Source organism: Tachyglossus aculeatus, chromosome 4 (assembly GCF_015852505.1).
Source record: "Tachyglossus aculeatus isolate mTacAcu1 chromosome 4, mTacAcu1.pri, whole genome shotgun sequence".
NCBI lineage: Eukaryota > Metazoa > Chordata > Mammalia > Monotremata > Tachyglossidae > Tachyglossus > Tachyglossus aculeatus.
The window spans coordinates 43,658,114-43,670,481 of NC_052069.1; the positions used below are offsets into that span (position 1 = coordinate 43,658,114).

The 12,368-nt window shown below is 45.3% G+C and overlaps 1 protein-coding gene across 2 annotated transcripts in view; it reads left to right on the top strand.

Annotated features, from left to right (window-relative positions):
* The window catches only part of LRRC8D (leucine rich repeat containing 8 VRAC subunit D), a 162,867-nt gene that overhangs the window by 131,802 nt on the left and 18,697 nt on the right, over window positions 1-12,368 (top strand). Inside the window, exon 1 of one of the 2 annotated variants that reach the window (XM_038745577.1) lies at window positions 3,865-3,888. The exons of the other annotated variant lie outside the window; for it this stretch is intronic. The gene's annotated coding sequence lies outside the window, so the exon portion shown is untranslated. Of the gene's footprint in view, window positions 1-3,864; window positions 3,889-12,368 lie in introns of those variants that run through there. 2 annotated transcript variants of the gene reach the window in all.

Here is a 12,368-nt window from a genome sequence, read left to right on the forward strand (position 1 = left end):
ATATGCCAGACCTTTTATTCCCAATTGTCTTATGCTATCAAGACATCTGCGAGCCATAGTGACACCACGGAAACGTTGCTCCCAGAATGCCCCAAATCCATCTGCAATTGTACTAGTAGTGTATCCATACAGTTTTCTTGGTAAAAACACGGAAGTGGTTTACCATTGCCTCCGTCCACACCGTAAATATGAGTTTCCACCCTCGATTCTCTCCCATGCCACTGCTGCCTAGCAAAGGGGAATTTTGACTTGTAGCAGATTGCCTTCCACTCTCTTATTCACTGGCCAAGCTAGAAATGGAGTGGGTATGCTCTGCTTGACTCTCCCTCCCATAGTCGAGACTGGTAGAGTGCTGGAAACTCTCCAGATGCCACAATGAAAAGGAATGTATATGCCAGAGGATCCAGTGGTGAGTTAAGGAAGATCCCCTTCCATTCCCCAGCCCCTTCCCCTGGCTCCATTTCTACCTCCTTTCCCTGTCAATTAACCAAATGAACCAGACGGTCCTGTAATTGGTGAGGAAGGGAGATACCAGTTTGGCCCCAAAGGATGCCAGTTTCCTCCTGCTAGATGAAGGTCTCTACATGTTTGCTTCAAAATTCTGGTCAGAGTATCAAAAGTACCTAGGCTTGCCAGAAAACAAATCCCATCAAGGTCAGTTCAATCACTGATAACTTCTCTTATTCATTCAATCGTATTTATTGAGCGCTTGCAGCAAGAAGTTAGATTGTAGTCTTGAGGATTGTTCTTTTTTTTTTGGGTCATTGCCAGTTATTACCATCCTGGTGTTTGGTTCCACCGTCTCCCCCTTTTAGATTGTGAGCCCATTGTTGGGTAGGGACCGTCTCTATATGTTGCCTACTTGTACTTCCCAAGCGCTTAGTACAGTGCTCTGCACACAGTAAGCATTCAATAAGTATGATTGAATGAATGAAGCAAGACTCAGCTTTGTTTTCCAGTACAAATTTTGTTGTGCTGAGTTGGGGATGGAATGTTGGAGAGAGCCTCTGATCCTATGCCTTGGCCTTGCCTATGAATTTTCCCCAAGATCTCCCTGAGGAAACAGGGGATGATAAATCCAGCTGCTGCTTCCTGTTCCTAGGACTTCTTAGATTTTGGGGGGTGGTTTTTTTTAAAAAATGGGTGGAACATCTTATTTTTAAACCAGTGGAAAATATCCCTATTGTATCCCAAGTAGTGCTTGCTTAAATACTAGTTGAACACACTTGGGTTGGGAGTCAGAGGGACAGAGACAGAGCGAGCGAGAGAGTGTGTGCATACGTGTGTATAATTCCCATAGCGCTTATCCAGTCTCTCAGGAGACTGTGCTAATTCAGACCTTTCAACAACAAAAAAGCTAATTAAAGGGAATTTGATTGGGCAGGCAGCACTACTTATGTGAGCGTGGTTACAGTTCTTGATTTAGAAGCAGCCTGTAATTTAGATCAGTGGTATCATTATCTTTTGGTCTGGTTCTGCGTATGTAATTCCGGGCCAGTTCTTGTTCGGCTTCTGATCTTTTCCTTACTCAGTAATTTCCCTGGCTGTGTGAGACATGGTATTTTTCATACCATTTTACCACGCTCTTACATGAAGAAGAAAAACCCTTCACTCCAGATTATTAGGAACCAATTAAAGAGGTGATTTCAAGGTAATTCTGATATTTCCTTGAAGCTAATGTCATCTCTTTCCCAGTCAAAGAGGGAATTTATTTGGATGGATTTGGATTGCTGTTAAAATTTTCAAAAGCACCTAAAGGGAAAAGTTTGGAGCATTTTAGATGGGGAAATGAGTAGTGTTACCCAATTTGACCACAGACCATCCCAGAAAATAATAATAATAATACTGACAGTATTTGTTAATCGCTTACTATGTGCCAAGCACTGTTCTAAACCCTAGGGTAGATACAAGGTAATCAGGTTGTCCCACATGGGGCTCACAGTCTTAATCCCCATTTTACAGATGAGGTAACTGAGGCACCGAGAAGTAAAATGACTTGCCCACAGTCACCCAGCTGACAAGTGGTGGAGCCGGAATTAGAACCCACAACCTCTGACTCCCAAGACTGTGCTATTTCCATAAGCCGCGCTGCTTCTCGAAAAGAATCCCTAGGGTTTATGTGTCTTCATTTCCTTTTTGGGAAGACAGATTGAGGTAATTTGTTTGGACACATTGGTGTTATACTGTTCCATGAATTTGTGCAGGAAAAGTGAATGTCATCATGCATTCATTGTCAGTTGTGTTTTTGGAGCCCTTACTGTGTGCATTTGGGAGAATACACTATAGCAGCAGACACATTCCCTGCCTATAACGAGCTTACAGTCTAGAGGGGAAGACAGACATTAATATAAATAAATAAATTACAGATATGTACATAAGTGCTGCAGGACTGGCGGGGGGGGGGGGGGATTGCATAAAGGGAGCAAATCAGGGTGATGCAGAAGGGAGAAGAGGAAAGGAGGGCTTAGTCAGGGAAGGCCTCTTTGAAGAGATGGGCCTTCAGCAAGGCTTTGAAGTGGGGGAGAGTCATCTGTCCTGGATGGTCTAGGCCAGGTTGCTGCCACAAGACATGCACAAGCAAACCCCACCCCTACCGGCCCCCACTGTCAGTCAATCAGTGTTTTTTACTGAGCTCTTACTGTGGGCAGAGCATCCTCTGAAGCAGAAAAGGGAACACTTCCTCCTTCTGTCAAGTAAGCAGAAGGAGGAAGGGACGTACCGTACCAAGGAGGTCACTATCAGCCTTGGGCTTCTCCCTCTACCATAACTAAGTCATCCCATTGGGAAGCAGTCATGTGCCCCAGAAAGGCAGCTGTGCCCATCAGTTAATCAGTGGCATATTCAGTGCTTAGAATAGTGCTTGGCACATAGTAAGCGCTTAAATACCATTATTATTATTTATTGAGTGCGAACTGTGTGCAGAGCCCTGTAATTTCCTTGTGGGCGAGGAATGTGTCTGTTATATGTATCTGTTTTATATATATGTACACACATAACATACATATATATAACATACCAAGCACTTAGTACACAGTAAGCACTGAATAAATACGATTGATTGGTTGGGGAGTGCAGTACAACAGAGTTGGTAGACAAGTTCTCTGCCCACCACGAGCTTCCAGTCTAGAGGACTGTAGACTTAGAGCCCGGGATTAGTCTGTGCCGTTGACGTTATTGCCACCTCCTCTGCCAAAACAGTTTCCTCACCCGGCGGCAGTGGCTCTGAGCAAGGCGTGGAACTCCAGCACCAGGAGAGATGGTTCAGGTGGAGCCACATTGGGCTGTTCTTCTGGAGTTGAGTCATATATAACTCCATCTTTCGATCAGTGGTACTCAGTTGAGCACTTAATTTGTGCATAACAGTATACCAAATGTTTGGGGTTGGGGTGGGGGTACAGCACAATACATGTCTTCTTCTTCCCTTAGTCCCCACATTCCTAGAAACGGCCCAACAAGAACCAACAAAAAGGCTTTGAATCACTAATTTGGCAACCCACCAAGAAGCCTTCAGAAGTGGACTTCCTGTTTTGTTATGATTTCCCGTTATCTCACATTTCGGTTATCGTGGTGTTGCTCTTTGCAAAAGAGCTGCCTAAACTGGACCAGGAGTGGTAATATAATTGTTGAGTATTTAAATTCTGGGTTTATTAAGTGAATTTAGTGCTGTGATTGGGCTCTTTGGAACTGTGTTGTATTACAAGGAGTTAAAATAGCTTAATGTCCAACAGGAAGTTAGGTAACTGGACCGACTTAAATATAAACGCTTCAAAACTGCTCAGGTATTTAATGCGGCAATCACAGAGGGAAGCACCTTTACACTGAGAAGTCAGGAAAAAAGGAGTAAAGAATGGTTTGTCTCAATCTGCAGCTAAAATTGTTAGCATTGAGGTTAGCTTAACTGCATGGTTACTTTTTTTTTCTCCTGGTGTAAGGTTTAGGACACGGAAGAGTTTCTGTAAAGTTTGTTTTAAAGGGTAATTTGGTTTTGCAAAACTAGCACTGGTTCGTCTCTTGTTTCCCTGGGCTGACATCCTTTATGGGCTTGATTAAGTGGCAGGTGAGGGGAGGTGATGATGAGGGCTATAAATAAGGAAGCAGCAGCTTTAGGTGTGGCCCAGACCAGAAAAGTTTGAGAGGGTTGACTTTAAGTGAAGGTAAGAGTCGGAGGTTGGGGGGGAGGGGTGTGTGTGTGTGTGTGTGTGTGTGTGTGTTTTCAAATAATTATAGCTGTAGGGTGGTTGGTTAATATGGAAACCAAGCTTTGATGGTTTCTCCTCTGAAGAGTCTGTCAAATCATGGTGCTGGGGGAGTAATAATAATAATTGTGGCATTTGCTAAGTGTCTTCTATGTGCTAAGCACTGGTCTGAGCACTTGGGTAGATACATGAAGCAGCGTGGCTCTGTGGAAAGAGCACAGGCTTTGGTGTCAGAGGTTGTGGGTTCAAATTCTGACTCCGCCAATTGCCAGCTGTATGACTTTGGGCAAGTCACTTAACTTCTCTGTGCCTCAGTTACCTCATCTGTAAAATGGGGATTAAGACTGAGCCCCCCGTGGGACAACCTCATCACCTTGTAACCTCCCCAGTGCTTAGAACAGTGCTTTGCACATAGTAAGCACTTAATAAATGCTATCATTATTATATTACAAGTTCCCTCCAAGGCCCTACTGAGAGCTCACCTCCTCCAGGAGGCCTTCCCAGACTGAGCCCCCTCCTTCCCCTCTCCATCCCCTCCGCCTTACCTCCTTCCCCTCCCCACAGCACCTGTATATATGTATATGTTTGTACGTATTTATTACTCTATTTATTTTACTTGTACATATTTATTCTACTTATTTTATTTTGTTAATATGTTTTGTTTTCTGTCTCCCCCTTCTAGACTGTGAGCCCACTGTTGTGTAGAGACCGTCTCTATATGTTGCCAACTTGTACTTCCCAAGCGCTTAGTACAGTGCTCTGCACACAGTAAGCGCTCAATAAATACGATTGAATGAATGAATGAATGAATGAAGTTAATCAGGTTGGACCCGGTCTGTATCCCAAATGGGGCATGCAGTCTTAGTCCCCATTTTACAGATGAGGTAACTGCGACCCAGAGAAGTGAAGTGACTTGCCCAAGGTCACACAGTAGATGTTTAATTCATTGTCGTATTTATTAAGCACTTCCTGTGTGCACAGCACTGTACGAAGCACTTGGGAGAGTACAATATAACAATAAACAAACACATCCCTGCCCATAATGAGTGTACAGTCTAGAAGGGGAGGACCTGTGGAAGACCAGGATTAGAACCCATGACCTCTGACTCCCATGCCCGCACTGTAAACGAGCACTGCTGTGGAGGCTGTGTACCTCACTCTTCGGGGCAGTAGGCTTCTAGCAGGCTGGGTAGAGAGAGGAAGGAGGCTAGCTACACCCCAAAGATATTTATGGGTGTGTCTGAGGATGTGAGAATAATAATAATAATGGCATTTGTTAAGTACTTACTATGTGCAAAGCACTGTTCTAAGTGGTGGGGAGGATACAAGGTGATCAGGTTGTCCCATGTGGGGCTCACAGTCTAAATCCCCATTTTACAGGTGAGGTAACTGTGGCACAGAGAAATTAAGTGACTTTCCCAAAGTCACACAGCTGACAATTGGCGGAGCTGGGATTTGAACCCATGACCTCTGACTCCCAAGAATAATAATAATAATAATAATAATGGCATTTATTAAGCGCTTACTACGTGCAAAGCACTGTTCTAAGCGCTGGGGAGGTTACAAGGTGATCAGGTTGTCCCACCTGGGGCTCACAGTCTTAATCCCCATTTTACAGAGGAGGTAACTGAGGCACAGAGAAGTTAAGTGACTTGCCCGAAGTCACACAGCTGACAAATGGCAGAGCTGGGATTTTGAACCCATGACCTCTGACTCCCAAGCCCGTGCTCTTTCCACTGAGCCACTCTAGGTCCTCATTGGCCATTTTGCCCAATGCTGGCCACATCTCCTGGGGCCAACTGGTCTTTCCTGCCAGGAGATACTGGCCTTCTGTCTTCATTTGTATTCATTCAGCTCAATCATTTATTGAGCACTTACTGTGTGCAGAGCATTTTCCCTGCTGTGTGACATTGGCCTTAGTTTTTACAATTCAATTCAATCATATTTATTGAGCACTTACTGTGTGCAGAGAGAGCACAGTACTAAGCGCTGGGGTAGATACAAGTTAATAAAGTTGTACACAGTCCTGGCCCAGGTAAGGGCTCGCAGTCTTCGTACCCATTGTACAGTTTAGGTAACTGAGGTACTTCTCTGTGAAGAGAAGTGAAGTGATTTGCCCAAGGTCATACACAGTAGACTAGTGGAAGAGCCAGGATTAGAATCCTGGTTCTTCTGACTCCAAGGCTTCTGCTTCAAATAACAATAGCAATGATGATGATGGTGGTATTTAAGGGCTCACTATGTGGCAAGCAGTCCGTGGTACTCTGCCCACCAAGAGTTTACAGTCTAGAGGGGGAGATAAGACATTAAAATAAATTACAAATATGTACATGAGTGCTGTGGGGCTGAGGGTGGGCTGAATATCAAGTGGTTCAAGGTTACAGATGCAAGTGCTGTACTAAGCACTGGGGAAATACAAAGACAATCAAGTCAGGCATCGTTCTTATCCCATCAGGGTTCACTGTATAAGTAGGAGGGAGAATGGGTATTGAATCCCCATTTTACAGATGAGGAAACTGAGGCACAGAGAAGTGAAGTAACTTGACCGAGGTCACGCAGCAGGCAAGTGGTGGAGGCAGGATTAGAACCCAGGTCCTCTAACTCCCAGACCCGTGCTCTTTCCACTCGGCCATGTGCTTCTCAAGCAGATGTTCCCCCAATGGGATTTAAAGAGGCCTCACTTCCGACATCCTCTCCCCAATCCTTCTGTGTGCACCCCTCCCTGGGTTCTAATCCTGGCTCTGCTACATGTCTGCTGTGTGACCTTGAGCCAGTCACTTCACTTCTCTGGACCTCAGTTACCTCGTCTGTAAAATGGGGATTAAGAGGGTGAGCCCCATGTGGGACAGAGACTGTGTCCAACCTGATTGATTGAGACTGAGCCCCCTTTTTCCTCTCCTCCCTATCCCCCCGTCCTACCTCCTTCCCCTCCCCACAGCACCTGTATATATGTTTGTTCAGATTTATTACTCTATTTATTTTACTTGTACATAGTTACTATTCTATTTATTTTGTTAATGATGTACATCTAGCTTTAATTCTATTAGTTCTGTTGACTTGACACCTGTCCACATGTTTTGTTTTGTCGTCTGTCTCCCTCTTCTATATAGTGAGCCCGTTGTTGGGTAGGGACTGTCTCTATATGTTTCCAACTTGTACTTTCCAAGAGCTCAGTACAGTGCTCTGCACACGGTAAGCGCTCAATCAATCAATCATATTTATTGAGCACTTACTGTGTGCAGAGCACTGTACTAAGCGCTTGGGAAGTACAGGTTGGCAACATATAGAGACAGTCCCTACCCAGCAGTGGGCTCACAGTCTAAAAGGGGGAGACAGAGAATAAAACCAAACATACTATCAAAATAAAATAAATAGAATAGATATGTACAAGTAAAATAAATAGAGTAATAAATATGTACAAACATATATACATATATACAGGTGCTGTGGGGGGAGGGAAGGAGGTAAGATGGGGGGGATGGAGAGGGGGACGAGGGGGAGAGGAAGGAAGGGGCTCAGTCTGGGAAGGCCTCCTGGAGGAGGTGAGCTCTCAATAAATACTATTGAGTGACCCCAGCGCTTAGAACTGTGCTTGGCATATAGTAAGCACTTAACAAGTACCATAATCATCAGTACTAGTAGTAGTATTTTAAGATGGCCCCCTCCTCCACTTGGGAACAAGGCTGGGCCCAAGGGGAGGAGGCCAGTGCTGCCCTGGACTCCCACCATGCCCGTAGCCATCTCCCGGCTCGGAAGGACTCTGGGACAGTGGCCGAGGTGCATCCTTTGTGACACCCTTGGCCACCATGGTGTTGTCACAGCCAGAAAGATGTAAGTCAGAAGGTCATGAGTTCTAATCCCAGATCCAACACTCGTCTGCTGCGTGACCTTAGGCAAGCCCTTTCACTTTTCTGTTCCTCGATTACCTCATCTGGAAAATGGGAATAGAGACTGTGAGCCCCACGTGGGGTAGGGACTGTGTCCAACATGATTTGCTTGTATCCACCTCAACGCTTACTACAGTGCTTGGCACATATTAAGTGCTTAACAAATACCATTATTATTATTATTACAACTGGCACCCAGGTTGCTTGGCAGTAACTATAACAATTGGGTGTCCCCTAGCTGGAGGTGGTGTTTTCCAACCTGCTGCCGTTCATTCATTCAATCATTTAATCATATTTATTGAGCGCTGACTGTGCAGAGGACTGTACTAAGCACTTGGGGGAGTACAGTATGACAATAAACAGACACATTCCCTGTCCACAATGACCAACAGTCTAGAGGGGGAGACACACATTAATATAAGGTAATAAATTACAGTTATGTACATAAGTGCTTTTGGGGCTAGGAGGGAGATGAATGAAGCAAGTCAGGGTGATGCAGAAGGGAGAGGAAGAGGAATGAAGGGCTTAATCAGGGAAGGCTTCTTGGAGGAGATGGGCCCTTGGCTGAGATTGGGGCTGCCCAGGCCTCACCCCACCTCTGAATGTACCAAAATGGAGGCGTGTTGAGCAGAAAAAAACACAAAATTGATGTCTCCTCCTCCTTCTCCACCTTCTTCCTCCTTGTCCTGTGTGGGAGGGCTGTTTGCAACCCTGGAGAAGGTCTGTGTGTAGAGCAGGATGGTCTTCTAGACTGTGAGCCCACTGTTGGGTAGAGACCGTCTCTATAGGTTGCCAACTTGTACTTCCCAAGCGCTTAGTACAGTGCTCTGCACACAGTAAGCGCTCAATAAATATGATTGAATGAATGGTTGTGGGGGCTCAGAGCAGACTCCTTTGCTCAGGACCCGGATTGCTGAGAATTAGCACTTAGCATATTAGCACACCACTGGTTTGTACTTCCTTCTGACTGCTCGCTTAATCCATGGCCACAACTAGAGAAACAGTGTGCCTTAGTGGAAAGAGCACGGGTTTGGGAGTCAGAGGTCATGGGTTCAAATCCCGGCTCCGCCCTTGTCAGCTGTGTGACTCTGGGCAAGTCACTTGACTTCTCTGTGCCTCCGTTACCTCATCTGTAAAATGGGGATTAAGACTGTGAGCCCCACGTGGTTACCTGTATCTGCCCCAGAGCTTAGAACAGTGCAAAGCACATAGTCAGCACTTAACAAATTCCGTTATTATTATTATTATTATTAAAAAAGTTCTCATTTCTGATGTATAATAATAATGGCATTTGTTAAGCGCTTATTATGTATGAAGCATTGTTTTAAGCGCTGGGGAGGGATACAAGGTGATCGGGTTGTCCCACGTGGGGCTCACAGTCTTGAATCCCCATTTTACAGATGGGGGAACTGAGGCTCAGAGAAGTGAAGTGACTTGCCCAAGGTCACACAGCAGACGTGTGGCAGAATGGGATTAGAACCCATGACCTCTGACTCCCAAGCCCAGGCTCTTTCCATTGAGCCACGCTGCTTCTCCACATGTATCCAGTGGTCGCCAGTGACAAACCCTACCTTAAAGGTCAGTGTAGACCATTCAGTGGTATTTATGGAGTGTTTACCATGTGCAGAGCACTGTACTTAGGCAAGTTACTTAACTTCTCTGTGCCTCAGTTACCTCATCTGTAAAATGGGGATTAAGACTGTGAGCCCCACGTGGGCCAACCTGATTACCTTGTATATACCCCAGCCCTTAGAACAGTTTTTGGCACATAGTAAGCACTTAACAAATACCATCATTATTATTATTATTATTATTATTACTAAGCACTTGGGGGAGTGCAATACAACAGAGTTGGTAGTGCATTTCCTTACCACAGTGAACTAAATCTAGAGGTAGATAGAGGTTTTTATTTCCAAACTGCTTTCCTGTAGCTTGCTTTTGCCCTCCCAACATCTCTGGGGAGTAGGGAAAGGTAGGGGGTATTATCCCCATTTTGCAGCTAGGGAAACCGAGGCACAGAGAGGCTAAGTGACCTAGCTGAAGCTACACGGCAGGCAAGTGGCGGAGCTGGGTGTAAGGGCCTCCAGCTCTGAATCCCGGACTTTTTCCGCTACACATCGCTGCCCCAACACTAGTGTTATCAGAGAAAAGGCACATTCCAAGGGGCACCAGCCAGGTACCAAACCCAGAGGTGGAACCAGATGCACCCCAAGTCAGTCAGTCAGTCATTTATTGAGCGCTTACTCTGTGCAGAGCACTGTACCAAGCACTTGAGAGAATTCGATGTAGCAGACACGGTCCCTGCCCACAACAAGCTTTTAGTCTGAAGGGAGCTTACAGTTTTGAGTTTACAGGGGTCTGTGTGTTCTCCTAGGATTCTTCAATCTCACTTTGCTCAACTAGCAGCAAATTACAATCCTCCTCTCTCTTCCTCCTCTTTCTCCTCCTCCTGCCTGTCCCCCTCAAGGCCACTTGGCAGCTGGAAATAGTTTTGAATTGTTTACACTTTGTAAAGACTTGTATTTGGAGAAAAAAGTGTAGTGCTTGGCCTAATGGAAAGAAAACCTGGGTTCCAATACCAGCTCCACCACTTGTGTGCTCTGTGACCTTGGACAAGTCAGCTTCTCTGTGCCTCAGTTATTATAAAATGGCTATTAAGAGTGCGAGCCCTAGCTTGTATGTGCCCCACTGTTTAGTACAGTGCCTGGCAGATAGTATGTGCTTAATAAACATCCTACCATTCCTCTCCAAACTTCCCTAGAGAGAGTTGTGTACACCCACTGCCTCCACTTCTTCCCCTTCATTTTTCTCCTTGATCCTCTCCATTCTGGCTTCTTACCCCTTCACTTCACAGAAACAGTCCTCTCTCTAAGGTAAGCACTGACCTTCTTCTCTCCAAATCTGATGGTCTCTACTCTATCCTAATCCTCCTTTATCTCTCAGCTGCTTTCAACCCTGTGGACCACCCCCTTCTCCTGGAAACATTATCCAACCTTGGCTTCACTGACTCAGTTCTTCTCTGCTAGTTCTCCTATTATCTCTCTGACCCTTCATTCTCGCTCTCCTTTCCCGGCTCCTCTTCTGCCTCCCACCCTGTGACAGTGGGATGCCCTCAAGGCTCAGTTCTGGGTCCTCTTTATTCTCCATCCACAGCCACTCCCTTGGAGAACTCATTCTCTCCCTTGGCTTCAACTACCATCTCCTTGGAGATGATTGTAAGCTGTAGACTGTAAGCTCATTGTGGGCTGGGAATGTATCTATTGTTGTATTGTACTCTCCCAAGCGCTTAGTGCAGTGCTCTGCACACAGTAAGCTCTCAGTAAATACAACTGACTGAATGAATGCACGATTCCCAAATCTACACTTCAGTTCTGACCTCTCACCTTCTCTGCAATTTCGGTTTTTTCCTTGCCTTCAAGGTATTTTTACCTCAATGTCCCACTGACATCTCTGCGTCTTAAACTGAACTCCTCATATTCCCACCTAAACCCTTCCCTTCCTCTGTCTTCCCTCTGTGCTCTGTATTTGTTAAGCGCTTACTGTTTGCCAGGCACGGTACTAAACTCTGGGTTGGATACAAGCAAATCGGTTTGAACGCTGTCCCTAGTCCACATGGGGCTCACAGTCTTAATCTCTATTTTACAAATGAGGTCACTGAGGCCCAGAGTAGTGAAGTGACATGCCCAAGACCACACAGACAAGTGGCAGAACTGGGATTAGAACTCATTCATTTATTCAATCAAATTTATTGATTGATTACTGTGTGCAGAGCACTATACTAAGCGCTTGGGAAGTACAAGTCGGCAACATGACCTTATGACTTATGACCTTATGTATGTACTACACCATGCTGCGTGTCTAATTAGATTTAGCCAGAAGGAGATCAACTCCCTCATTCTTTTCTCCTTTTGAAAGGGAAAGCAAAGCATTCCTTTCTTCTTCCCTCATTTGTTTCCTCTCTTGTTCCACATCCCCACCTTTCATTCTCTATTCATCCCACACTCACCTCACCATGCCTCATTTTCAACTCTCCCAGCAATGACCCTACCTTCTTCTACCTGGAACTCCCTCCCCCTTTCAAATCAGTAAATCAATCAATCAATATTATTTACTGAGCATCTACTATGTTCAGAAAACTGAGCGAAGCACCTGGGAAAGTACAACAGAACTACACATTCCCTGCCCACTCACATCCTCCTGTAGCATTCTGTTATTTGAGCATTTCTTCCTCCTGTTTGTAAATTGTTTTATGTGCCCCTCCAACCCATTAAATCATAATTCCTTG